This window comes from Callorhinus ursinus, unplaced genomic scaffold, assembly GCF_003265705.2.
Source record: "Callorhinus ursinus isolate GAN/ISIS: 27379988/994484 unplaced genomic scaffold, GSC_fseal_2.0 scaffold8, whole genome shotgun sequence".
Taxonomy (NCBI): Eukaryota; Metazoa; Chordata; class Mammalia; order Carnivora; family Otariidae; genus Callorhinus; species Callorhinus ursinus.
In genome coordinates, this window is record NW_027397070.1 from 26,804,709 (window position 1) to 26,830,625 (window position 25,917).

At 38.9% G+C, this 25,917-nt stretch overlaps 1 protein-coding gene and 1 long non-coding RNA gene across 4 annotated transcripts in view; one reads left to right on the forward strand and one right to left on the reverse strand.

Annotated features, from left to right (window-relative positions):
* GNG2 (G protein subunit gamma 2) overlaps window positions 1-25,917 on the forward strand; it is a 122,945-nt gene that overhangs the window by 30,098 nt on the left and 66,930 nt on the right. The window lies entirely within an intron of this gene.
* The window catches only part of LOC141373244 (uncharacterized), a 49,769-nt gene continuing 32,727 nt past the window's right edge, over window positions 8,876-25,917 (reverse strand). Inside the window, exon 4 of the long non-coding RNA XR_012378986.1 lies at window positions 8,876-9,394. This is a non-coding gene — a long non-coding RNA (uncharacterized lncRNA). The remainder of the gene's footprint in view (window positions 9,395-25,917) is intronic.

The window sequence follows — 25,917 nt, forward strand, 5'->3', positions numbered from 1 at the left end:
TAGGAGGGTTCCCCTTTCTCCACATCTCCGCCAACATCTGTCATTTCCTGACTTGTTAATTTTAGCCATTCTGACTGGTGTGAGGTGGTATCTCATTGAGGTTTTGATTTGGATTTCCCTGACGCTGAGCGATGTTGAGCACTTTTTCATGTGTCTGTTGGCCATTTGGATGTCTTCTTTGGAAAAACGTCTGTTCATGTCTTCTGCCCATTTCTTGATTGGATTATTTGTTCTTTGGGTGTTGAGTTGGATAAGTTCTTTATAGATTTTGGATACTAGCCCTTTATCTGATATGTCATTTGCAAATATTTTCTCCCATTCTGTCGGTTGTCTTTTGGTTTTGTGGACTGTTTCTTTTGCTGTGCAAAAGCTTTTCATCTTGATGAAATCCCAATAGTTCATTTTTGCCCTTGCTTCCCTTGCCTTTGGCGGTGTTTCTAGGAAGAAGTTGCTGCGGCTGAGGTCGAAGAGGTTGCTGCCTGTGTTCTCCTTTAGGATTTTGATGGACTCCTGTCTCACGTTTAGGTCTTTCAACCATTTGGAGTCTATTTTTGTGTGTGGTGTAAGGAAATGGTCCAGTTTCATTCTTCTGCATGTGGCTGTCCAATTTTCCCAACACCATTTGTTGAAGAGACTGTCTTTTTTCCATTGGACATTCTTTCCTGCTTTGTCAAAGATGAGTTGACCATAGAGTTGAGCGTCCATTTCTGGGCTCTCTATTCTGTTCCATTGATCTATGTGTCTGTTTTTGTGCCAGTACCATACTGTCTTGATAATGACAGCTTTGTAATAGAGCTTGAAGTCCAGAATTGTGATGCCACCAACTTTGCTTTTCTTTTTCAAGATTCCTCTGGCTATTCGGGGTCTTTTCTGGTTCCATACAAATTTTAGGATTATTTGTTCCATTTCTTTGAAAAAAGTTGATAGTATTTTGATGGGGATTGCACTGAATGTGTAGATTGCTCTAGGTAGCATTGACATCTTCACAATATTTGTTCTTCTAATCCATGAGCATGGAACGTTTTTCCATTTCTTTGTGTCTTCCTCAATTTCTTTCATGAGTATTTTACAGTTTTCTGAGTACAGATTCTTTGCCTCTTTGGTTAGGTTTATTCCTAGTTGTCTTATGGTTTTGGGTGCAATTGTAGATGGGATTGACTCCTTAATTTCTCTTTCTTCTGTCTTGTTGTTGGTGTATAGGAATGCCACTGATTTCTGTGCACTGATTTTCTATCCTGCCACTTTACTGAATTCCTGTATGAGTTCTAGCAGTTTTGGGGTGGAGTCTTTTGGGTTTTCCACATAAAGTATCATATCATTTGCAAAGAGTGAGAGTTTGACTTCTTTGCTGATTTGGATGCCTTTTATTTCTTTTTATTGTCTGATTGCTGTGGCTAGGACTTCTAATACTATGTTGAATAGCAGTGGTGATACTGGACATCCCTGCCGTGTTCCTGACCTCACGGGGAAAGCTCTGTTTTTCCCCACTGAGAATGATATTCTCTGTGGGTTTTTCATAGATGGCTTTTATGATATTGAGGTAGGTACCCTCTATCCCTATACTCTGAAGAGTTGTGATCAAGAAAGAATGCTGTACTTTGTCAAATGGTTTTTTTGCATCTGTTGAGAGGATCATATGGTTCTTGTTCTTTCTTTTATTAATGTATTGTATCACATTGATTGATTTGAGGATGTTGAACCAACCTTGCAGCCCAGGGATAAACCCCACTTGGTCGTGGTGAATAAGCCTTTTAATGTACTGTTGGATCCTCTTGGCTAGTATTTTGGTGAGAATTTTTGCATCCGTGTTCATCAGGGATATTGGTCTGTAATTCTCCTTTTTGATGGGGTCTTTGTCTGGTTTTGGGATCAAGGTAATTGTGGCCTCATAAAATGAGTTTGGAAGGTTTCCTTCCATTTCTTTTTTTGGAACAGTTTCAGAAGAATAGGTATAAATTCTTCTTTAAATGTTTGGTAGAATTCCCCTGAGAAGCCATCTGGCCCTGGGCTTTTGTTGGGGGATTTTTGATCACTGCTTCAATTTCCTTAGTGGTTGTAGGTCTGTTCAGGTTTTCTATTTCTTCCTGGTTCAGTTTTGGTAGTTGATACATCTCTAGGAATGCACCCGTTTCTTCCAGATTATCTAATTTGCTGGCATATAGTTGCTCATAATATGTTCTTATAATTGTTTGTATTTCTTTGGTGTTGGTTGTGATCTCTCCTCTTTCATTCATGATTTTGTTGATTTGGGTCATTTCTCTTTTCTTTTGGATAAGTCTGGCCAGGGGTTTATGAATCTTGTTAATTCTTTCAAAGAATAAGCTCCTAGTTTCGTTGATCTGTTCTACTGTTCTTTTGGTTTCTATTTCATTGATTTCTGCTCTGATCTTTATTATTTCTCTTCTCCTGCTAGGTTTAGGCTTTCTTTGCTGTTCTTTCTCCAGCTCCTGTAGGTGTAGGGTTAGGTTGTGTATTTGAGACCTTTCTTGTTTCTTGAGAAAGGCTTGTATTGCTATATACTTTCCTCTTAGGACTGCCTTTGCTGCATCCCAAAGATTTTGAACAGTTGTGTTTTCATTTTCATTGGTTTCCAGGAATTTTTTTAATTCTTCTTTAATTTCTTGGTTGACCCATTCATTCTTTAGTAGGATGCTCTTTAGCCTCCATGTATTTGAGTTCTTTCCAACTTTCCTCTTGTGATTGAGTTCTAATTTCAAAGCATTGTGGTCTGAAAATATGCAGGGAATGATCCTAATCTTTTGGTACCGGTTGAGACCTGATTTGTGACCTAGGATGTGATCTATTCTGGAGAATGTTCCATGGGCACTAGAGAAGAATGTGGTCCCGTTGCTTTGGGATGGAATGTTCTGAATATGTCTGTGAAGTCCATTTGGTCCAGTGTGTCATTTAAAGTCTTTATTTCCTTGTTGATCTTTTGCTTAGATGATCTGTCCATTTCCGTGAGGGGGGTGTTAAAGTCCCCCACTATTATTGTATTGTTGTCAATGTGTTTCTTTGCTTTTGTTATTAATTGCCTTATATAATTGGCTGCTCCCATATTCGGGGCATAGATATTTACAATTGTTATATCTTCTTGTTGGATAGACCCTTTAAGTAGGATATAGTGTCCTTCCTCATCTCTTATTATAGTCTTTGGTTTAAAATCTAATTTGTCTGATATAAGGATTGCCACCCCAGCTTTCTTTTGTTATCCATTAGCATGGTAAATGGTTTTCCACCCCTTCACTTTCAATCTGGGGGTGTCTTTGAGTCTAAAATGAGTCTCTTGCAGACAGCATATCAATGGGTCTTGTTTTTTTATCCAGTCTGATAGCCTGTGTCTTTTGATTGGGGCATTTAGCCCATTTACATTCAGGGTAACTATTGAAGGATATGAATTTAGTGCCACTGTATTGCCTGTAAGGTGACTGTTACGGTATATTGTCTGTGTTCCTTTCTGGTCTGTGTTACTTTTAGGCTTTCTCTTTGCTTAGAGGACCCCTTTCAATATTTCTTGTAGGACTAGTTTTGTGTTTGCAAATTCCTTTAGTTTTTGTTTGTCCTGGAAGCTTTTTATCTCTCCATTTTCAATGACAGCCTAGCTGGATATAGTATTCTTGGCTGCATATTTTTCTCATTTAGTGCTCTGAAGATATCATGCTAGTCCTTTCTGGCCTGCCAGGTCTCTGTGGATGGGTCTGTTGCCAATCTAATGTTTCTACCATTGTAGGTTACCGAACTCTTATCCCGAGCTGCTCTCAGGATTTTCTCTTTGTCTCTGAGACTCTTAAGTTTTACTATTAGATGTTGGGGTGTTGTCCTATTTTTATTGATTGAGGGGGGGTTCTCTGTGCCTCCTGGATTTTGATGCCCGTTTCCTTCCCCACATTAGGGAAGTTCTCTGCTTTAATTTGCACCAGTATACCTTCTGCCTCTCTCTCTCTTTCTTCTTCTGGGATCCCAGTTATTTTAATATTGTTTCGTCTAATGGTATCACTTATCTTTTGAATTCTGCCCTCGTGATCCAGTAGTTGTTTATCTCTCTTTTTCTCAACTTCTTTATTTTCCATCATTTGGTCTTCTATATCACTAATTCTCTCTTCTGCCTCATTATCCTAGCAGTTAGAGCCTCCCTTTTTGATTGCACCTCATTAATAGCCTCTTTGATTTCAACTTGGTTAGATTTTAGTTCTTTATTTCTCCAGAAAGGGTTTCTGTAATATCTTCCATGCTTTTTTCAAGCCCAGCTAGTATCTTTAAAATCATCATTTTCAACTCTAGTTCCGACATCTTACTAATGTCCATATTGATTAGGTCCCTGGCAGTTGGTACTGCCTCTTGTTCTTTTTTTTGAGGTGATTTTTTCCATCTTGTCATTTTGTCCAGAGGAGAATAGATGAATGAGAGAACAAAATGCTAACAGGGTAACATGTCCCCAGAAAAATATACACTAAACAAATCAGAAGAGACCTGGAACCAGGGGAAAAGAAAGGGAAAGAACGAAAAAAGAAAAAAAAAGAAAGAAAAAGAAAAAAACAAACCAACAAACCAAAAAATCCCAGAATATGATCAAATATGATCAGGCTGGTGCATAGATCAGTGCCACACTCTAGATTTTGGGCGTATTTTGGTCTGTTAGAAGAAAGTGCCTCCCAAAATTTTAAAGAAAGAAAAACTTATACATGTACAAAGATAAGGGTTAATATGATGAAGGGATGGAATATGAATGTAAAGATAAAAATTATAAAAGATTTTATAAAAGGAATTAATAAGAAGTTGGTTGAAAACAGAAAGAAGAGGATTTAAAAAAAAAAAGGGAGAGAATGTGATCAGGCAGGAGACTAGAACAAAGCCATACGCTAGAGATTTAAGGTATATTTCGGTCTGTTAGAAGAAACTATATCCCAAAATTTTAAAGAGGGAACAACTTATATATACATATATATATACATATATATACATATATATATACACACACATATATATACACATATATGTATATATATATATATATATATATATATAACAAAATAAGATTAACTACTATGAAGGGATAGAATATGACTCTAAGGATGAAAAATAAAAAAGATTTTTTAAAAAAGGGATTGATAAGATGTTGGTTGAAAAAGGGAAAAAAAATTCAAAAAAAAAAGACGACTTCATTTATTTTCACCTCTGTCAAGTATTAATTAGTATATCATTATTGCTTTTCCACTGTATGACATATACCACACTTGATCCATTCTACCCATTTCGGGTGCTTCCAGCTTCTATCTCTCATGAAAATGCTCTTGTGTACCCTCGGTTCATGTGTCTTAATCTTCAGCCAGGAGTTTTCTAGGACATGTGCTTTGGAGTTTAGTTGCTAGGTCATAGGATATGCAACGTTCAACTTTATTAGGTAATGCCATGGTTTTAAAGTGGTTACACCAATTTATTCTTCATTAGTAGTGTAAAAGTGTTTTTGTTGTTCCCTTGTCATACTTAATGTTCTCTGAATTTTCATTTTTACTAGTCTTTTTGCAAATTATTCTGAAATTCTATTTTTTAAATAACAAAGAATTGGTTTGAACTAATGTGAAAGAGACAAGGAAATAAATTGGTTTTTGTTTGCTACATTTGATAAAGTTAAATAGATCATTGCTATAGGGGCACTTGAGTGGCTCAGTTTGAGTGTCTGCCTTCGGCTCGGGTCATGATCCCGGGGTCATGGAATCGAGCCCCAGGTGTAGGGTGCCAAGCTCAGTGGGGAGCCTGCTTCTTCCTTTCCCTCTGCTCCTCCCCCTGCTCATGCTCTCTCTTGCTCTGTCTCTCAAATGAACAAATAAAAAAGAAAGAAAAAGAAAATTAAAGACCATTGCTATAGATTTTGCCCCTAGATATAGGTGTTCAAGTAATATCCGGCCTGAGCATCTTAGTTTTTTCTATTTTTTCTTTAATTTTTTTTATTAGCTATTTTTAATTTGCATGTTTAACAGGTAAAACAGTGCAGAGATGTATGAAAAGTTGTTGATTTACCATTTCCTTCCTTATCTCCTCCCTTCTCCAGATAACTAGTGTCAGTGCCCTGGGCTGTATCATTTCACATTTTTTTCATGCTCATACATATGTAATAAACACATGTAGGTTGTGACCTATGAAATTGCCATTTTATTAGATCAGAAGCAGTTGAATATCAGCAATTTTGTATAGCTCCATCACAAACACATATCAGCAATTTCCTACAGTGAAATAACACACACGTGCATACTGTGTTTTTGAAGATTTTTCCAATGTAATTTTACCATCAACTATGTTTTACATGACAAATGTCACATTCACCCAGCTCATTGGTATGGATCTGACTCAGTCATGTTAATGAGTGCATCGTGTTCACTGCATTGTCCCCTGTGAGGAGAAATTAACCTTGTCTCCCTTGGTTGTGGTTGTATATCCCCTGACTAATGTATCTTTATACACTGGTGCTTCACTCTGGTTGAATCCCAGGGCAGAGGTGGGGCATGGGGGGGAGTGTTGTTGAGTCAAAGGGCACATATATCTCAAATTTTAAAATACATTACCAAATTTCTTTCCAAAAAAGTTGTACCAGTTTAGGTTCCCACTAGCAAGTATGAGACTCCTTGTTTCCTGTATTCTGGTGACTACAGGGTATTATTACTCTACTGGGTGAAGAACGCTATTCTATTTTAATTGATATCCCTTGAATTTTGGTGAGGTTGAGCATTTTTTCATATGCTTTTATTGCTCTTTTGCATTTCTTCTGTGAATTTTCATTTCTTATCTTTTGCCCATGTTTCTGTAAAGTTATCTGACTCCTTAATTTATAGGGGACTTCTCATTTATTAGTGATAGTAAGACTTTGCTCTGTGTGTTGTAGTTACTTATTTCCTGGTGTCTCATTTGCCTTCGATTTTGTTTATAGTCTCTTTGCCATACAAAAAAAATATTTTTTATATTTAGTCACGTGTGTATCTTTTTCTTTATGGTTTCTTATCTTGCTTAGGGAGGTTTCCTTTATCTAAGGTAATATAAATATTCTCCTAACTCTTCTTCTAATACTTTTATTGACTTACTTTTTATATGTATATATTAAATCCATCTGGAATATATTTTGTATATGGTGTCAGGTAGGAATATAACTATGTTCTTTCAAATGCGTGTCCAGTCTGATGGCACCATTTATTTTTAAAACCCTCTTTTCTCTATTGAATTGCAATGCCACCGTAGTCCTATATTGTTTCATATATACTTATATCAATTTCTGCACCTTGCATTATAGTTCCTGGCTCAATCTTCTATTCTTGTGTCCATATGATACTGTTTTGATTCAGTAATTTTGTTTTAGGTTGTAATATATAGAAAAGCAACCAAGTCCCATTTTACTCTTCTTTTTCAATATTTCTTGATGTTATTTGGCTTTTTTTTTTCCATATAAACTTTAAGGTCATTTTGTTACAGTCTAAAAAGGGGATAACAACCACTGGAGATTTGGATTAAAACTGCATTAATCATATGCTAATTTGGAAAGGATCAACTTTTTTTGTATTCTTTTTTTCCCCATGTCTCTCTGTTCCAAGTCTTGTTTTGTATCTTTCAAAAATATTTGATAATGGTTTTTAAATAGATACTGAACTTTAAAAAAAAATGTGTTCTTCAGTATATGAGAGTTTTTGTTTCTTTTAGAATTGGTAATTTGGTTAAATGGCTAGATATAAGATAAATATAAAAATATATAACTTTTCTTCTCTTAGTGCTAAAACTTGTTCTTAAACTAAAATACAGAGGAATTCCTAGCTTAGTCCCCAGGGATAGATGTGATAAGCTGACTTAAAGAATATTAAAGAAGAGCTTTGCTGCTATGGGGCAGCATTAATATATCTGAAAGCAGTACTCTGAGCTTGGTTAAGCATGTTATTTCTTCATTTGGTTCTGGATTAGCCAAGACTTTCTTAAAAGTAGGATCTTAACAGAGGAGACTATTTACATTTCAATTTTCTTTGAAACGTAACTTTATCTGTTGAACAGAGCCTCATAAAAACAAAATCTTAAGGTATAAGGTAGATGAGGAATATTACTTATTGTAAGAATTTTATCATCAGTTTAAAAAAATACCTATAGTACTCCTGTATTTACTTTTAAAGAGTAGAATTTACAAGCAAAAATTTTTTAGAAACCAATGGCTTAAGTAGCGGTATAGACAGCCTTCTTCATTGTAAGCTTACTAAAGTGCCAATGAAAATGTCTCAAAAATCTTCAATAAAATAACCTCAGTATCCAAAAATTAAAAAAAAAAGTGAAAAGGAATGTTCAAAATAACCCAACTAATTTTTAAATGTTGGAACTCCAAAGAACAAAATTATAAAAGAATATTAAAAAAATAAACTTTAAAATTGTCTGATACAGAACAACCAAAAAGTCTCAGTTGAAATTCAAGAAAGGACTTAAATATACTCTACATGATAATAAAGAAGATAGAAAACCATGAAACAAAGGCCATGTAGTAAAAATTGCAATACAATTAAGGGCATTTCTAGAAGTAGTAAAGAGTTTACAGAGAGAACTTCCGAATAGTTAATTAGGGAAGTGTGATTATTAACTATAGATTCAAATCTAGCTTTAGATGGCTTAAGTAAATATGTATAAATAATGGCAGACCACAGTGACTTATTTCTAGAATTGAGCACAGTGTTTTAACTTAAAAATAATAGAGTAAGTACTTAAGCTAACAGAAGAAACACATTTTAAAGAATCAACAATTGAAGGTAAGAAATGTTTCCAGAATTGATCAGAGGCTTAGACTATACACGGATGTTAACATCTAGAGAAAAATCTCAAGACAATACTTAACAACATTTTCAAACTTTAGTGAAGAAGAAATCTTATAACATCTGGAAGAAAGGCCAGATAATATTCAAAATACTGATTTCAGATGCAGCTGCAATTGAGACCATAAACTCCCCAGGGAAATGAAACATCTGCAGTTCCCTTTATGGAAAAAATTATCCAGGCAAGATGTCATTCATTTGGGAAACCTAAAGAAAGATTTTCACATATCTCACCAACCCTAAATAGTCACTGACCTTATGCTTTGGGTCCCAAATAGGAATTTCTTCATAGTGTGGCTGCCTTATCAACTCTCTCAGTACGAGGGACTAGAAACCCTAAGTAGGAAGGATCAATGCTCTGACCACAGGCCTATTGCAGAATAAGACTGTGATTGAAAACTTAAAGGGAACTAATATTTAGAGAGTACTATGTATCAGGTTCTTTAGAATACATCACTTCGTTTAATCTTCACACCTCTGGTGGGAAGATCCCCTTGTTCCAGATGAGAAAACAGTCTCGGATTAAATAACTTGCTTTGTTAAGTAGTAGTCAGAATTTGAATACATGTCTCTCTGACCTGCAAGAAAAATAGAAGTTTCAGAATAACAGTCCAAAGACAGAACGAAATAAGATGGAGAAGGGCTGTCCTTTTTTACTCATTTAAAGAAGCCTAAGAATTTGGGGCTTTATCATGGCTATGACTAGAAATCAACAGAAAAATGAATTTGATGATCGTCATGATTGTGTGCATGTGTGTGTGTTAGTGTACAGATCTGGTTTAAGTAGAAATAGTTTTATTCAATGCTTTCTTCCCAACATATTTCAAAAGAAATGGAAGTATATATTACAGTGTTTAGTTAATACCGGTGGCATGTATTAAGCAAAAGTAAGAAATAGCAAAAATAAGAGGAAATAATGATAGATGATGGTCCAAATATAACACCCATAACATATCACTTATCCCACATGAAAAAAATGCACTTAAAAGGTCATATATTAAAATATAAGGTAGGACTATGATACATTAATTAAACAATAAGGAGACTGAGAATAATGATATCTGAGAACGAATATCACAACAAAATGGCTAAAGGGGAAAAGTGTTACAAGCAAAAGGAACAAGCAAATAACACTGACATGCACAAGTGGTGGTATTAGGTTGAGATCTGCTTTGGGTGGCATCATTCCAAGAGTGAAGGTCAACTTATCATGGGGTGTATTCAAAGAGCCCTGAGAGCCAGGGAAGAGCTTTGGCCTCTTGAAATTTAGGAATGAATATTGTATACCTCCTGGTTTACTAACACAGAGTAGAGTTAGACAGTCATGCTTTATCTGCCCTGAGATATAGTGGAGTCACCATTCATTCTCTTACAGTTGGGAAATATATGAGTTTCCTTGGTTTGAACATCTTGGAGACAAAGACACTTCCTGAGGTCAGCCAGCTGTAAAAGAGATTGCTCCAAAGCTGATGAGAATGGAACGGGATTTGGAGGCAGGGTTGCCACATTACACAACTCCAGGGAGAATAAATCTGCGATGCAAAAAGGGTGACATTAGAATTAAGAGGTGTCAGGTGAGCAGATTATACAGTTGGAACCACATTTCTTTAGAATCTGTACTCTGACGGTAACTTCAAGGAGAGATGGATTGAGAAGGTTGATGAAAAAGTTCTTAGGTGGAGGAATTAGTGATCAGCTTTGCTTCCTAGGGACATAAGCCTATCTGTAATGTTGCCTGTCTTTCCCTGAGTAGATTCCCAAATAGTTTGTGATCCCTTCTCACCTGGTTCTGAGACGACAGTCGGTAACTCCTTTGGTGAAAAGCTAGTTGGAAGTGAACCTGGCCCTGCAGACAGAGCATGTGATTGGCTTTACCATGTTTGAGGCCAGAGTCCCATAAGGTTATAACAGCTGCATGTCCCACAATGTGTTGAAGGAATAGTGTTTTAAAGGAAGGTCATGGGAAATAATCTGCATAATAGCAACATTCTTTTCAAGTTCCGCTTTGAAATGAAGCTGTTGGGAGGCAGGCCAGTATGAAAGGGGCTCTATCAGCAGAGAGACCCTCTGACTGTAGAGTTAACACTCTTCAGCTCTTCTCTACAAGGTTCTTGCCCTCTGGGTATTGTTTTTCATTTATCCTATTTTCCATCTATGGCTTGGACTCCTCAGGCAAATTGTCTCTGTCCTGTGGTTACATATGTTAGAGACCACAGAGTCTAGTTTACAGATCTCATATTCTGAAAATTTTGGAATGGTATCATTCCAACCATTTCCCCCAAGCTGCCTTTGAAGCTAATATTATTGCTTACAAATGATTGTGAAATATTTAAATTATACAGGAAAGGACTGAGAATTGATTTTTTTTCTTAGTGGTTCTTTTGAATGACTTGCATAGTGAATTTTAATGGGAGAAATAGCTCCTGCATTTAGGTTTTGCTGGGTCTCCCATAGGTATGCATTAGAGTAGATACATAGAAATAACACCACAGACCTGGCCAGGAGAAAAGATTGCCCTCATAGTTCTTTTCTTGCTCCCTTATCCCCACTTAATAGAAGTGAAAAAATGCAATACAGTAACATGAAACAAAGATAAAAAGATCACTCATTAAAACAAGAAAGAGAAAATTGTCAAAATAATAGTGCCAGCAAAAGCCCCATGGAACAAACAAAATAGCCACAGAGGACAAAGGAAAGTTCTTTGTCTGAATTAAAAATAACTACAAATGGTAAGATATGCACTGAATACAAATGTGGGGTTCACTGCAGAACCTGTCTGCTCTGTAACTGCGCAGCCCCTGAGATGGGGTGCCTTTGCCACCTTAGGGAACAGCTTCCCAGACAAGTGCCACCAAGTCACTGTCCCCGGCCTTCTTGGATAGACCACTAGAGTACCTGGACATTGTCAGCCCTGCCTTCGAGTTTCCTGCCCCCAAACCATGAGGATTCGGTGGAAATAATATAGGTAGGTGGTCCAGACCAGTATTTAATAAAGACCTGATGTATTTCTTCTTCAGCAGCAGAGAGAGATGGGAAAGAAATGGAAAGAAGGCTATTTGTGATAAAATCTCCATCTCTGATAGTGCCTCCTTAGCTTTCTGGAAACCCATCTCTACTCTGGAATTGACCTTCAAGGACTTGTGTCCCAGCTTGTTTGAGACTCTCCCCTGTCTCTGCAGCATACTTCTGGTTCTGACACCTTGCTGACAAATAAGAGTTTGCTTCTGGGGTCTTTGGGGGAACTCAGTGTTTTTCCCTGTCCCAGCCCATTTCTGCCCATCTGCTCTTGCATGGCCTTGCCTCGGCCAAGATCCAACCATTCTTGGGCGGAGCCCACAGACTCTGAATGAGTCCCTTCCCTGGGGCTCCGGCCATCCCCAGCCCAGATCTTAGTAGGAACTGAAGCAAGAATGGTACCAACAATAAGGCAGAATTGTGATTTACATCAAAATTAAGGGTAGGAAAAGGAAAATAAATATCTTGGGGTTTTTTGAGGTTTTGTTTTTTTTAAATTGTGGTAAAATACACATAACATAAAACTGACCATCTTAACCCTTTTCAAGCGTACAGTTCAGTGGTATTAAGCACATTCTCATTGTGCTACCATCACCACTAACCATCTCCAGAACACTCTTCATCTTGTAAAACTGAAACTCTGTACCTATTAAATAATAATGTCCCATTCTTCCTTCTCCCCAGCCCCTGGCAACCACCATTCTAGTTTCTGTCTCTATGAATTTGACTATGCAAGTACCTCATATAAGTATTTATATACAGTATTTGTCTTTTTGTGACTGGCTTGTTTCACTTAGCTTAATGTCTTCAAGTTTCATCCATGTGTCAGAATTTCCTTTCTTTTGAAGGCTGAATAATCATATTCCACATTTTTTTTTAAGATTTTATTTATTTAATTGAGAGAGAGAGAATGAGAGATAGAGAGCACGAGAGGGAAGAGGGTCAGAGGGAGAAGCAGACTCCCTGCTGAGCAGGGAGCCCGATGCGGGACTCGATCCCGGGACTCCAGGATCATGACCTGAGCCGAAGGCAGTCGCTTAACCAACTGAGCCACCCAGGCGCCCATATTCCACATTTTGTTTAGCCATTCATTTGCAGATGGACACTTAATTTGCTTCTACCTCTTGGCTATTGGGAATAATGCTGCTAAGAACACGGGTGTACAAATATCTCTTTAAGACCCTGCTTTCGATTCCTTTGGATATATACCCAGAAGTGGAATTGCTGGATCATATAGTAGTTCAGTTTTTTATTATTGAGGAACCACCATACTGTTTTCCACAGCAGCTGAACCATTTTAGATTCCCACCAACAGTGCAGGAGGGTTCCCTTTTCTCCACATCCTCACAACACTTGTTATTTCTTGTCTTTTTGATAATAGCCATTCTAACAGATGTGAGGTGATAGCTCCTCGTTTTGATGTGCATTTTTCTGATTATTGAGCATCATCTCAGATGCTTATTGACCATTTGTCTTCTTTGGGGAAAAGTCTGTTCAAGTCCTTTGCCTATTTTTTAATCGGGTTTTTTATAATTAAGTTGTAAAGGAGTTTTTTTTTTAAATATATTCTGGATATTAACCCATTATATGATTTGCAGATATTTTCTCCCATTCCCTGGGTTGCCTTTTCATTCTGTTGATTGTGTTCTTATTTGCACATTCGTATCTTTGACATAGTCTAACTTATCTATTTTTTTCTTCTGTTGCCTGTGGAAAACATTTTTTTTCTCAGACACATAGGAAGTTATAAAAATGTATTCTCTACTTGAACGCATGGAAAGTTTCAGTAAGAATTGGGAAATCAGAAATCATATCAGATGTCACATTTTATGACTGTAGTATGCCTCACCCCAAACAGTTATAAGGACAGTACTATATATAAAATAATTAAGTTGTAGATGAGCAGTACCAAGGAAGAAATGTATCACTTTCAGGATTGTTTTATTCTTCATTTATTTCGCCCCTCAAGTAAAGAAAACTGCTAACTGGATAGAGAAGAGAAGGGGTCTACAGTGTTTTAGGATAGGAAGAAGCGAAAGGGCAGTCATGTTTTGGAGAAACTGCAAATGGACAGGTGGTTAGCATATGCTGTTTTATTAATTTCTTACAGCAAGCCTGTGACAGAGGCATGGGTAGTGCCAGTTGACAGGATGAGGCCCCAAGCCACAGTCACTGAGCAGCAGAGCTGGGATGGGAACCAAAATCCTCTTTTTTCCTAACCCATCACCAGGTGAACTAAGTGTGATTTAATTATTAGCAATTTCAGCTGAAATGTTAACAGAACACTTGATTGGAGTATAACAAAATTATTCCAAAACTAATTGGTAAAAGTTAACTTTCAAACCATCAAAGAGAAAGAAATAAGGATGATTCAATATGTATTATAATGTCTCATAATTCAAAATAGCATGATATAGAATTAGAAATGGAAATAGATTATTGTGACAGAATAGAAACCTCAAGAATAAGCCTTCATACACTCAGGATTTAATATATAATACTCTGAGCTTAAACAGTTGTCAGGAAAAAGCAAATCATCATTTTATTAAGGCTGAGATTACTATAAATCCACGTTTAGAAAAAGTAATAGACCAGGGGTCCCACACTAGCTACTAGAAGTTTTGTTTGTCCAGAGGTGTGTATGTGAGCATGTGTGTGTGTGTGTCTGGATTTGAATGCTCCCATGCTGGACATCTAGGCTACAGTTTGCCAAGGAATCTACCATTCCTTATAATTCTCATTTCGTCACAGTTACATTTCTGTGCCTACCTGGCCCCTCTGCCATTTGAGCTTATGACTTCTGATGTATACTCTAGGTGTTTCTCACCTAGGATCATAAAATTGATCAAGCATCAGAATCACAGGGAAGTCTTGTTAAAACACAGATTGCTGGGCCACAGCCCCAGAGTTTCTGATTCAGGAGCCCTGGGATAAGGCCCAAGAATTTGCATTTCTAACAAGTCCCCATATACAGTGTAGTCCCTGGACTTGAGATAAATTGCATAAATTGGAAGTGAGCATTTAGAGACTTTTATACTTTTAAAAGGAACTTCTGTATTGCAGAGTAATTTGGATTCAATTGAATCTAGTAATAAAATATGGGCCTATATTTTCTATGACTTTTTAAAATTTTGCTTTTGTGGAAATTATTTTTCCTGAATTTTATGAAAGCCTTGGTCCACAGGGATTGGAAATTTAAAAACCAACAAATGAACAAAGAACATGTCCACAGCCGCAGATTGTCTGAGAAGCAGTCACCAGAGTTCTGCCCAGCTGGCATTTCCCTTGGTGGAATCACATGATCTGGGGTAGGCCACAGCCGGGAGGCCAGAAACTTGATCTACTAGAAGAACCAGAGTTGACTTAAGTCACAACACAGACACATGCTGTCCATTCCACAAAGAACTGGAATGTAAAACCACACGCCAATGACAGTTTATTAATCTACAGGAACTGCCAACTGGATGGGTTACTCATATTGGCCTGACCAGTGAATCATTTTCCTGCCTGAGAAACCAACTTACAATCCAAAGGTTACTCAGTGAGCATGAACATGGCAGGAAAAAAGGGCAAGATAAACGGTTTGTGTGTTCGTGACATCAGGCTGGTTGCCTACTGAAGACGCAGGGATACACCTGCCGAGTGGACCCCGCATCACCCTCGCCCCCACCCCCTGTCATTGCTTTGATAGATGGATGTTTACTTATGAAGCTTCCATTGCTGATCCACCAAGTTCCCCTTCCTGACAGGTGATGAAATCAATTCAGTCAAGTTACTGTCGTCAACCTAGCCAGCCGTGTCTGGAAGTAATTCTGTCTCTTTGATGATGCCTTTGCACATCTTCACCGCAGCCTATTGGTTTATGAGTGTCAAAGTCAATTTTGAAAAAGTTGAGAACGTGAATCTCATACACATACATAGTGAGTACATGTCAAGGATTTAATTAACTCGTGAAAGGAAACAAATGAAAAACCTGATTTGAAGAATACAAGAAGTGTATATGGCCAATGAAAGAAGGAATACTGAATATCATCAAGTTCCATACCAAACTGGCTAATATTCTGTTGAGCAATTAAGGCATAAATCTGGGGGTTAGTTTTTCCAATTAAATAATTTGTATTTCTGCCAGAAAAAATCATCTGTAATTCATCAGCCTCGTATCAGTGAACATCTAGCTCTATAGAGTCTGCACCCTAATCAGCAGTAAATCAAAAAACCATCCTTCTCCGCAGGGTCAGATGAAGCTGGGCGAGCTTGTTAGACCATGCTCTTGTATCACATTGAAAGGACACACGAATCTTTCTGCCTTATTTCTGAGTTTTGGAAAAATTTTTTGTAGCAGTCTTAATAGTTTTACTCTTGGAGAACAATCTGTTTCCTTGTTCCCAAGTCCTGTGGAAGAGGGTAAGCTGGTCTGAGCGCAGAGCAGAGGGAAGGTTTTCAGTCACTTAACTATCACCTTTCTGAGCTCTTCCCAGCCAGAATGACTTGGCCTCAAAGGAATTTGGATCTACTGATTGTCTAATTGTCAGAAAGAGTAGCTCGGTATTCATAATTGGATAAAAGTGATGGTGTAAATTTACCCAGAGGCGTTTAAATGCTCTCGTTAGATTGACTGTGGGTTTTGTGTGTTTAGGTTAGATATTCAGCCAGTGCATGCAAATTTCAAATGTGGAGCATTGAAGGATGATTCCAGTGTGTTCCCATGTTCCCAGCAGGTTGACCACCTAAAGTGTTTAGGAATGCTTAGGATCTGTTATCTAAGCAGATGTCAAATCTGTAGGAATTACATTTCTGAATAATCATTTCATATAAAACTCGTATTTTGGGTTAGCCAGGCCTAATAATCAGCTGGTAGATAGTAGTAGAGCTACATTGGGTGTTAAATCACTGAAATGTTTTCATACTGGTTGGTGAAGAGAAATGATCTCTCCATTGAGATTATGAAGTATCTAATGATGTCTCCCATCAGTTGCCATGGAGGTGGTAAGGGACCTGGGAGGAGCATGACACAGGTACTCACTGCCCCAGCCACTGAGTGGTTTAGGAGGCAACGGTGGAGGGGTGTGCAGCGCCCTGCCTCTGGCCTATAGCTGCCCAGAATTGGTAAGGGTGGCAAAGTGGGCACAGGCCCTCTGGGGGGCACTGGCATCCAGGTATATACCAGTTGTGAAGAGCCTTCAGCATGTCCAGCTGGAACAAAGATACTGGAGATCTAATGACTGTTAATACAATGGTGAAGTCATTGACATGGTTCTTACGTGGTTTGAACACGGGCATCGCTTAGCTAGATGACAGCTATGTTAAGATTGCACAGCTTGTAAAAATCAACAAGTGATTTGGAAATTCCTAGAAAGTTTTGGTGAATAATTTTCTCCATAAAATATTATTTATGAGTATTTAAGGATATAGTTAGTTTAGCAAATAAAGGAATGTTAAATATATTTTGGTTAAATATTTTGGTTTATTACATATTAATTTTATCTTGCCAGTTGTTAAATATTTTGAATATGACTTTTACTTCTGGCTATATAGAAATTAAAGTTATTCAATCAAACTATCAAAACTAAGGAAAAAATGAAATGGGAAGATTTGATAACATAGGTAAAGATTTATTGTCTAAATTTAAATAGGTGCTTATTCAAAGCTAAAATGACACAAGCCTCCAGTAGGCAGACAGTTGAATGTTAGCAGGCAGTTTGTATAAAAGTAAAAACAGGCAGAAGGGAGGTTCCCTAAGGGTAGGGACAGTGTCTGACACTGGCCTGGTCTCCTGGTAGGGATTTGATAAAAGTTCATTGACTAAGTGAATGACTGAATCAATATATGAAAAAGCTTTTCATCCTCACCAGTAATTAAGTAAATGCAACTAAAACATTCATGAGATATAATTTCACACCTATTAATTTAGCAAATTAAAGAAATAAAACCAATGGCAGAGAACCACTGGGGAAACAAGGAAAACTTGTCACCACTTTCTGAAAGGACTTAATTTATTACTAGCAGTCAGGGCTGCTTACTTTCTTCACCCATTTTAGGGATTTATCCTTAGGAAACAATGTTTAAAGGAAATGAAAACTTTCTTTAAAAACATTTATAGTAGAGCTGTTTATAATAGCAAAAATTGGAACCAATCAAAATATACGACAGCTCGGTGAAATAGTATGCACTCATTTGAAATGATACACGCGAGTGTTACATAAGAAGTTTAGAAAAAAATGTTAACTAATATGCACAGTCTGTTTGCAGCCGTGTTTGAAAACCACATGACATCTATCTGTGGAATGAAAATCTGAGGGGCAATGGAGAGTATCTAGATGAAAAGCCGTCAGGGTGTAATTTTTATTAAGCTGCTTTTGCTCATGAATGAACAAGAAATCTTAAAACTTTACCTCCTGTACAGATTGCCAATTTAGGATGTCACAAAGATCATTGTTAGCAATTAATATTTAAGTCCAAATGTATTTTCTGAAGGTTATTTTCTCCCTGCAATTTACATTGCTCCTCAAAGATTAATGATACCTAAATTCAGAGTGAGGGGTGTAGTAACAATGTTCAAAAGCAGTTCATGATATCCAGAAAGATTTTTGTGAACAAAGTACAGTCAATCCTCATTATTCACGGATTTCATGTTTGTGAATTTGCCTATTCACTGAAATTTATTCGTAACCCCCCAGTCAGTCCTCATGACACTTCTGTGATAATTTGCAGGCAAAACAGAATGAAAATACTGAGTTGCTCAACACACATACACCCAGCTGAAGTCAAACTAAAGCAACATTCTGCCTTTTTGTTTTAACTCTCATACTGGAAATAAGTGTTCTTTCCACGATCTACTTAGTGCCATGTTTTTCATATTATTGTGCCTTTTTTGTTGTTGTTGATGGTGATTTTACTGTTTAAAATAGCCCCCAAAGCATAGTGTTAAAGTGTTGTTGTTCCCAAGTTCAGAAAGTCTGTGTGAGGTGACTTTTGGAGAAAATATGTGTGCTAGATAAGCCTTGTTTAGGCATGAGTTATAGTGCCATTGGTCCATTGTTCAGTGTTAATGAATCAGTAATAGAGTGTCTTTCTTTTTTTTTAAGTAAGCTCCACATCCAGTGTGGAGCCCAATGTGGGGCTTGAACTCATGACCCTGAGGTCAAGCCCTGAACTGAGATCAAGAGTTGGACGCTTAACCAACTGAGCCACCCCAGGCACCCCTAAAGTGTCAAAAAATAGTCTTAAATAAGGTGTGTTTAAACAGAAATACACATAAAACAAGGTTATATATTGATCATTTGACCAAATATTGTGACCAGAGGTTCCCAGGAACCTAGCCCTGCATTTCCTTTAGATGCAATGCTAATTAACATTCGCTAATTCAGTGTTTGTGGTAACTTTGTAGAACATGACTACCATGAATAATGAGAATTGACTGTGGTTTTAGTGGGAGCATAAACTTATGTGTTCACATCTGGTCCAATATCATCAAACAAAAGCTTGGGCAAGGCAGAAAAAGACGTCTGTTTTTAGGTTATGGTAAATTGTTTTGCTCTGGTAGTGAACACATATGGTTCTAGACCTTGATGACTTTCAATCCTTTTTTTCCTCTAAGATCAACAAGAACATTATTATTTGAGTAGTGTAGACCTGCGTAATAAATCCTAAGAAGATGGCAGGCACCTTAGTAGATGTATCCAGTATTTTTCTTTCTGTCTCCACAAGATCAGAAACTGACTACTACCACTTCTTTGGGAAGAACTGGTTTGGGAAGAACTCAGATGGGGCCAGGGTGCCTGTGACCTAAATCCTAACTAGAAAGCCCATGCTGGACGTCAAAAGACTCAAGTCTCAGAGAGCTGTGCTCTGTTCCCCAGCTCCACCCACTGTGGCAGTTCTTCATTGCAAGCAGTAGTAACTAACATGGGTGAATTTTACCATAAAAGGAATTTATCAGCAGAATACACAATGCTCGTGGAATCTCTGGGAGAGATGGAGGGTCTTTAGACCCTGTAGCTCCCACAGCTGCCACCACACCCACATCAACCATCCCCAAATCTCCACGTTTCATTTCCATTTCTCACTTCCATTCTGGAGTCTGGGCAGCAACTTGGGTGATGCACCTGTGCTTTTGCTGCAAGAAAGCCAGGAAAGTGAATTTTAGCCTCTGCCTCAAAATGTCAGAAGAAAGGTAGAAAAAGAAGGGAAAAAGAATGATGGAAGTGTCTTACCGTCCTGCACAGCCTATGTGAGCGGAGTTCACTCTGTAGCTTCTTTCCTCCCCCATAGTTTATTACTTCATATTAAAGTTTTTGGCCTACTGGGAATTACGAGATAGCATATTTTATATGCCAGACTTTATAAGGAGACCGCTTTTCTTTTGGTTTACAATGTATATTCTGAAAATGTAAATCTATACATAAAGCATGATTTGTTTTAATCAGTATATGGAATCCTCACATTCAGGGAGTGGGTGAAACGAAATTAGAATGCAGTTACATCTCAGTGGAGAACGAGAAAATTTTTATCTCCCTGATCTCCCTGTAGCATCTCTAGAACAATGATTCTCAACATATCAAGTGGAAAAGCCTTTTTTTTTTTTAAGTAAAATTTTATAAATCTCAGTATATAAGTGGTACTCTTAATATCCATTGGTGAAGAATGCTATTAGTTCAAGAGTACTTTTAAATGAGTTTGCATTTGATGGCTCACACTGGCATCTACTTATACTTGTGAAAATAGAAGAACACGTATGTGTAGAATATATTTTACGTGTACACTCTTTGAGAACTCCTTGTGAGGACTCCATGACTTCATTACTAAGCCACCCTGGAGGCACAGACACACCAGCTCTCGATTTGATTCAGGTTGGCGGCCACTGCCAAGTCTCCTTGGACCAAGCTGAATCAGTGGTGCCTTGGGAGAGATCGGTTCTCCTTGGACATGCTGACTATCCTTCCCTGACCCCTCATTGATTTTTGAGGTGAGGGTTCATACACACATTTTTTTTCGGTTATACAAAAATGTGCAATACATGTCCAAGCCATCTTCAAGCAGAAAATAAAAGCCATTCCTAGAATTATTTGAACAGATGCTTATGGCTGGATTGAAAACCAAGGGTCTTGAGTGGAAAATCACCAACAGGAGAGCAGAAAAGTCTTCTACGACAATGCAAGCTCATTTCCTTTTCTGCGCTTGGCATTAAGCAGAATTAAACCTACATGTGAAAGGAGTCCATTTCTTCTTTTATCAGAGACCCCACTTAACAAGGAAATAATGGGCAGCTTTTTCAGCTGGTCTGTCCTTTTCTCTTAATTATGGGAATTTTCTTGTGACATTTAATGTGAACCATTGCCTGGATCAATAATGTGATGTTTGGTTTGGATCAGATTTAAAAAAAAAAAAAAGGCAGAAGTAAAAGCATCGGATTTTAATTTGAAGGTTTGAGACCATATTGGTTCCAGGTCCCTGTGTCTCTGGTGACCTCCCTTGGATTCAGTCCACACCCCTCATCATTAGTGATACCCTCCCGAGGACAGGACAAAATGCCCTATACTAACTTTAGTTGCTGGTCTTTACCAATTTGAGGTGGGTACAAAGCAGGAACCAATGTGAAACCAAGTTTAGAGCACAGAGATGGTAACTTTTAAAAGGCTGTCTGTGTAGATTAGGAAACAGGCACTAAAAATTATATAGCTGAGGGCGCCTGGGTGGCTCAGTTGGTTAAGCGACTGCCTTCAGCTCAGGTCATGATCCTGGAGTCCCGGGATCGAGTCCCACGTCGGGCTCCTTGCTCAGCAGGGAGTCTGCTTCTCTCTCTGACCCTCTTCCCTCTCGTGCTGTCTATCTCTCATTCTCTCTCTCTCTCAAATAAATAAATAAAATCTTTAAAAAAAAAATTATATAGCTGATTGGGTCCTGCATTAGTGATCTATGGCTACATAACAAATGAAGCCAAACAGGTGTCTTCAAACGATAGACAAGTATTATCTAATGGTTTCTGGGATCAGGAATCCTGAACTGTCTTAGCTGCAGAGTCTGGCTCAGGTGCTCTCGTGAGGCTGCCACTAAGGTGTCAGCCAGGGCTGCAGTCATCTGAGACTTGACTGGGTCTGGAGGACTGGCTTCAAGCTCATTCATATGGCTGTTGGCAGCAGGCCTCACCTCCTCACCACAGGGGCCTCTCCGTGCAGCTGCTCATGACCTGGCTTCCCCCAGACTGAGTGATCTAGGAGAGAGAGAACTCCAGACCAAAGCCACAGTCTTTTATAACCTAATTTTAGAAGTCACATACCATCAGTTCTGCCACATTCTATTGATTGCACAGGATGTGAGTACCGGGGGCAGGAATTAGTGCAGGTCATCCTGGAGGCTGTCTACTACCGGTTCAAATGGCTAACTTTTCTAGAAATCATGGATTGGATAGTTGCCTTCTTTGTAAGTCTAAGGACAGCCTCTTGATCAAGTTAATAATGACCCATCGTACTTTGAAAACAATTTTTATATCTGTTTAAAAGCATAAACATGATTTTTAAGTAAAATGCTGTTATAAAGACTATAAATAATAGACACTAGTGTACAATATAGAAATTTAATGTTTTACATGAACTCCTTATAACCACAATTTATAGTATATGTTTATATATCACTGTAAAATATGTTTAAAGAAATTCTGAATCTTAACGGGATATTGCTTAAATCTTTCAAAGTCAAAGTATACATTCATTTTGTATAAGCTGCATAATATTCTACGAAAGGACTGTAGCAAATAGGATACCTGTACCAGAATTATCTAACCAGTCCCTACTGTTGGACAGTTGAGTTTTTCCCCCATTTTTTGAAAAATAAGAGTCGTGTTTGTACATATATCTTTGCGTGCTGTCTGAGAATCCTTCAGAGCAAATTTTCAAAGTATATTCTTGAGTGAAAAAGGATGTGCATTAAAAATTTACTAGATATTGCAGAACTGTCTGCTAAAAATATTGTGTTTACAATATTTTGTGACAAAAGCGCCCCAAACACCTGCCTTCTAATGTCAGCATTACTTTACTTTGATACTCCTTGCTGTGATTTTTGAGGGAGACAATGGCGGTGTGCTCGGCAGAGAGACCTTGGAGACAAAGAAGGGTGGGGGCGGCAGGGAGGCTGCAGTGAGATCAGACAGTCATCAGGGAGACTGGTCCAGAGCTCACACAGCACTAGAGCCCCATTGTGGCTTCTCTACCTTGAGTATGAACATTGGGGATGTTTGCTGCTCATCTCTTAATGGGATGGCTCTGGTGTCTTCAAGTGTCTGTCTTTGCATCAGTGAAGGAAGTAATAGACAGGAGATAGGTGGATCAGAAAAATCCAGCCTCCCCAGTTCTTCCCAACAGCCTCCCACCATTCCTTCCTGAAAATCTCACCATTGCTTTGCCTGACACCTTGGACTCAAGGTCCTTTAAACAGCACACAGATTGTCCGAGAAAAGTGATGTTGATATCAGCCACTAATGTGCAAGCAAGTTACTATTTCACCTTAGTTGAAGAGACTAAGACTCTGAAAGCATGGAATTCATTCATTTATTCATGAGTTCATTCAACAAATAACTATTGAGCACCCACTGTAGGCCAGCAGCTACCAAAGGCCCTGGGTATATAATCATGAGCCAAAACAAGTACCCACTTGGAGCTGCCAGTTAGTGGAGAAGGTGGACAATATTCAAATAATCTTGTGATTATATGATATATATATATGACTTATGATATATATTTACAAACTGTAATGATGTCTAGGAATGAGCAGTATTTAAGGGAGCCAGGAAAGTGGAGATCTAAATGTTGAGTCTGAGGGTTGCTGGAGGGGACGGGGTAGGGGGATGGGGTAACTGGATGATGGGCATTAAGGAGGGCACGTGATGTAATGGGTACTGAGTGCTACAACTGATGAATCTCTGAACACTACCTCTGAAACGAATAATACATTGTATGTTAATCAATTGAATTTAAATATAAATAAGGATGGATGGATGGATGGATGGATGGATGAGTTTGAGGTTAGTAGGAGAGACCCTGGGAGAATCACACTGGGCAGAACACCAAGTAACAGCATGCTTGCAAAGGCCTTGAGGTGGGAAGGAGCTGAGCTGTTTGAGAAACTGAAACAGGTCCGTGGGGCCAGAGGGAGTCATAGCAAGAGATGAGGATAGAGAAAGGGCCCAGAGCCAGATCATGCAGGTCCTACACATTTTGTTAGAAGAAGCAGTTTGAAAAAAAGGAATTCAGGATATGGAAATGTTCATAAAGGCGGATATGGAGGAGAAGGCGGAAAGTGGTGGACATGGGGCTGGAAGGGAGACGTGTCAGCTGGATAAGAAGCTCATCTCCTCCATTAGCCATGCGCCTCCTGTACCTCAGCATCCACCTGGTCTTCACCGGCACAGTGCTGTTGGGCTGGGGCCCGTCATGACACATGGCACATACTCAGGGGCTGAGCAGCCTTGCCAGGACCTACTATTCTCCCCCCATAGACTTAAAAGTCTGTGCCCCACTTTGCCTTTCAGCTGCCTGGGAGGATGCCAACAAAAGTCCACACCTGACTCCATTAATTGAATTACAAAGGGAAGGCCCTAGTGCATTCATCAAACCTTAATCCATCTCCACTGTTACCTTACAATGTTCAATGTTTTAAAAAAGCCCACTGCAGCATGCCTCTAAAGCGGCACTTAATTGACATAATATGGGTCACCTGTCTACATGGAATTAGCTGGCAGAGCTTCCAGAACAACCTACTTTTCCTCCCTTTTGCCTTTAGTTTTTGAACTTCTGCAATGCGTCACTGCTGCTCAAGTCAGTTTTGAGCCATTATTTAATCAATAAAGAGGGGTAGAGTGGAGAGCGGTGCCTCGAGGTGCCAGCATTTGTCAGCGGTGCGGTTGGGGGTAAGAAGGGAATGTGGTCAGGGCTTCAGGGACTGGGCCAGGGACCCGTCAGTGCTGCTCACCAAGCAGGTCAGCTTCAGCGTTTGCAATCGTGCAAAACGGAAAGTATAACGTGGCTTGACGTCATGCTTTTAATGTCAAACACTTTATAAAAACTGTGCACGTGTGTGTGTTTGGAATGGAGAAAATGAGAGTTCTGCTTTGCAGCAGGGAAGGGAATGCTCATCCAGCCCTGTGAGAATGAGACAGTCCCTGAGCACAGCTTGGTGTTCCTGTGTCCTGATCTGGGAAGCCGCAGAGCCAAGTATGTGGCCTTGGAGATGCACCGTCTGAACTCAAATCCTGGCACCTCCCGCCCCCGCTTACTATCTGGGAAACCTCGTAGATTTAATGAACTTAGTTTCATTTTCTTCATCTGTAAGATGGAAATAATGGTACTCCTCTCATGGGGTTTTTGTGAGGATTAAGAGTTGAGGCATGAAAAGGCCTCTGTTTAACATGATTATTTAGTAGATTTAAAATACAGCTAACAGCGCCAGGCACTGTTCTAAGTGCCTTGAATATATTCACATATTTAATCTTCCAAGATCCCAGGAGGTATGCGTGATTATTCTCATCATCCCCACTTTCCAGATGCCCAAGATCGCCTGACTAGGAGATGGCAGAATTGAGACTCAAACTTGGACTGTTGGGCTCAGTCCAAGCTCTTCACTGCCTTGCCACACTGCCTCTCAGCCATATGCAAATATCAGAGGTCGTTATTCTTGGGGAGGGAAGAAAGAAGGGGAGAAATACAGTAGATGAGAACACTCAGATTCCTTTGGACCTTGGACCTGACTGTGAGCCTCTCCGCCCTGCATCCACCACCACTACCCCTTCATCCCCCACTCCCACATCCCTTAAGTCCAGTGTCTCAGACTAAATACTGAGTATGGCCTGAGTGTTAAACACCCTTACTGAAACCTCTTGATCCCACTTAGATGAGAGAGAGGGACAGTCACTTTCTGCTGGTGCTGCAGCTGCCCTCCTGGTTAGTGAAGGCTGGCCAGGGGTCTATCCGGGGTATCTGCCACCATAGCCAGGGCAGATCCCCTCTTGTGGGTTGAGTCCAGTCCACTTTCATTGCTGCCTGGCTTCTTCCGACAAACCAGAAGTCCCTGGGTGAAATTCTCAAAA